General features: G+C 40.6%; 1 pseudogene; it reads right to left on the reverse strand.

The window, feature by feature from the left end:
* Nucleotides 1-1,015: 1,015 nt before the first annotated feature.
* On the reverse strand, nt 1,016-3,074 carry LOC142445757 (lys-63-specific deubiquitinase BRCC36-like; annotated as a pseudogene).
* Nucleotides 3,075-3,547: the final 473 nt, after the last annotated feature.

Raw genomic sequence — 3,547 nt, forward strand, 5'->3', positions numbered from 1 at the left:
AGACATTTCCAAATTCCTTTCTAGAGTGCCTTTACCATGTTAGATTCCCATCAGCAGTGTTTGATAGATCCAGGTTTTCTGTTAAAATTTCAACAGCATTTGGTATGATCAGTTTTTTTTCTTTTAGCCAATCTTATAGATGTTTAATGATATCACAATGTGATATTGATTTTTTTGTTTCCTTGTCAACTAAAGGTATCCAACATCTTTCCATGTGTTTACTCCCACTCATCAATCTTCTTTGTAGAAATATATATTCATCTCTTCTGACAAAATCCTGACTTTTTATTTTGGAGTTTTGAGCATTCTTTGTATTTTATAGATTGGGTAGATACATATAAGCTTTATATATAAGTTCCCTCAATTTGTAGCTTGTTTATTCCTTTTCCTTTTAGTTTTACACAGAGCAAAAGTTTTAATATTTGATGGAGTCCAATATGTCACTGTTTTACTTTGAGGGTTCAGGATTTAATGTGAAAGTCAGAGAATCCATTGCTTGTACTGGATCCTGAGGAATTTCTCCAATTTTTTCTCAAATAATTTTTATTTTGCCTTTTATTTCACAGTCCCTTTTGACAAATTCTTATGAAAAGGAGGAGGTTTAGGTTGAAGTTCACATTCTTGAGGGGAGCGTATGGATGCCCACTTGTCAAAAAGGCAATCCTTTCTCTATTTAATTGCTTTTGCACCTTTGACAAAATCACTTGGGTATATTTGTATTGGTCTGTTTCTGAGTGTCCATGCCCTGCCAGCACTGTCTTGATTACTGTGGCCTAATGATAAGTCTTGAAACTAGCTTAATGTGAGTCCTCCAGCTTTGTATGTCTTCAAATTTGAATTATTGAAATTAATTTTACATCTGGGTATTTTTCCTTTCCACATTTCTTCTCCTGTCTTATTCTAGGGAAGAAAGTTCTTGTATAAGTTCATCTTTTTTACTCTTTTGTTGTTATTGATGTTGTTGTTGCAACTGCTGCAAAAGCTAGTGATTTTGCTCCTGTCTGTCCTCAAAATTCTACAGGAGAGGCCCACTGACTGTGAACATCTGACTGCACAGGTTCTTAGCAAACAGGAAACGGTTATAGAGCTTGGTCATTGAGTCCAGATGTGTAAGACTATGGATCCTCCTGTATGCTTCTCCTGTCATATGATCTTGAGTAATTCCACTAGTCATTCAAGGCGAACTTTCCCGATGTTGACAGGAGGCACAATGTGGATTGGGGCTTCAATTCTCTCATACCGTCCTCTTCCTTCTCGTCCTCAATGGAGATGTGCTGGCCCAAGCTACTGAAGTCCCATGGACTTGAGGGCACTCAGAGTTCCTCTGGGCCTGTATGGATTTGGAGCAAGTGTAGAACACTGACCAATCTTGGTGTTTCTATCTTCAATGAGACAGGAGCAACATCGGTCCTACATCTTGTTTTTCATCTGGTACATGGCTTGTGTGCAAACCTTGGTTTTTCATCTGGTATGTGGCTTGTGTGTGAACCTTGGTTCCCCAATGATACATGGCCTGTGTGCAACCAGCATGAGAAGGTAAAACACTGATATGAGGATAAGACTTGTACCAGCCCATAGCCCTCCTGGGCAACATGTGAGTTCAACCAATCTCTCTACCTCTCTTGAAGCTGCAGACAACTGCTCTGAAGAAATCTTCACATGGGGTGAAAAAGCTGATGGTGCCCGGCTATCAAAGATATAGCATCTGGGGTTTTAAAGGCTTGAAGGTAAAAAAGCGGCCATCTAGCTCAAAAACAACAAAGCTCGCATGGAGAAGCACACCAGTCTGTGTGATCCTGAGGTGCCAAAGGGATCAGTTATCAGGCATCAAAGAGCAAAATATCATATCATTGTGTGCTCATCTCCCTGATATGATCGCTCAAGACAAACGGATGCATAAGCAAATATGGCGAAGAAAGCTGATGACGCCTGCTATCAAAAGATATAGCATCTGGGGTCTCAAAAGCTCAAAGGTAAACAAGCGGCCATCTAACTCAGAAGCAAAGCCCACATGGAAGAAGCACACCAGCCTGTGCATTCACGAGGTGTCGAAGGTGTCAGGTATGAGGCATCAAAAAACAAAAAATCATATGATTGTGAATTTGGAGGAGTGCAGAGTGGGGACCCACAGTCCATCTGTAGACTACTGTACACCCCCTTATGGAAGGGTTGTGGGGAGGATATTAGCTAAGCAGGGTGCAGTGCAGCAACGATGAACTATAAAACTTTCCTCTAGTTCCTAAATGCATCTTCCTCCCCCACTATCAAGATTCCAATTCTACCTTACAAATCTGGCTAGACTAGAGGATATACACTGGTACAGATAGGAACTGGAAACACAGGGATTCCAGGGCAGATGATCCCTCAGGAGTGAGTGGCGATACTGGGGGGGTGGAAGGGGATGGGTTGGATATGGGAACCAATTACAAAGATCTACATGTAACCTCCTCACTGGAGGACAGACAACAGAAAAGTGGGTGAAGGGAGACATCAGACAGGGCAAGGTATGACAAAATAATGATTTATAGATTATCAAGGGTTCATGAGGGAGGGGGGAGGGGAAGTGGGCAGGGAGGGGAAAATGAGTTGCTGATGCCAGGGACTTAAGTGGAGAGCAAATGTTTTGAGAATGATGAGGGCAATGAATGTACAAGTATGCTTCACACAGTTGATGTATGTATGGATTCTGATAAGAGTTTCATGAACCCCTAATAAAATATTAAAATAAATAAACACTTTAATAATTTTAAGAAATAATGATAAAAAATAAAGTATACAAACCATGAAAAGAAAAAAAATGAAATCTTCACTTGGTCCTTCCTTTTATCAGGACATCTCAAGATGATGACTGAATGTGAATAATCTCAGTGTCAACGTTTCCACCAACTGTTCATAATTCAGTTCCAGTAGGTAAAAATTTTGAGTCTCTCCTGTTGTCATTCCACTCCTGAATGCACGGCCCCATCACCTGCTCCTCCTCCTCCATGCTGAGGTTGAGGCAGAAGAGAGATGCCTTTGATTCCAGATGCACTGCCTGAATCACCTGTCCCACCATCTTCATCCAACCGGCTCATATCCACCCCAGGTCCTCTAACTTTTTATTGTGAATTGGATGAAGGTTTGCAGAATACATCAGTTTTCTATTCAACTATTCATTTATATTTTATTTCATATATTTTATTATAATCATCACAGTAAAAAAAACATATCCCATTACCTCCCTGTGTGTCCTAATTGCATTCCTCTTTTTCCCTCAACTTCTCTGAACTTTGTCCTCATGAAAATACTGCCTTTTTCTATCTCAACAGGTCAATCATTCAAAAATATGTGTACCTCCATGTGGTAGTTATATAATTGTCTATTTGACAGGATTGTGAGTGAAGCGGTGGAGTCTAGTCTGTCAATTGGATCATAGCTAATGAGGATTGTGTGTGAGCATAGCCTTCTCATAGGAATTCTGGGAAATCAAGGATTTTCCTCCTTGGAGGTGGGAAGCTCTCTGCTCACACCCTGGGAGACATAGCAACTGACAAACACCTGGACCCAC

This window comes from Tenrec ecaudatus, chromosome 4 (assembly GCF_050624435.1).
Source record: "Tenrec ecaudatus isolate mTenEca1 chromosome 4, mTenEca1.hap1, whole genome shotgun sequence".
Classification (NCBI taxonomy): domain Eukaryota; kingdom Metazoa; phylum Chordata; class Mammalia; order Afrosoricida; family Tenrecidae; genus Tenrec; species Tenrec ecaudatus.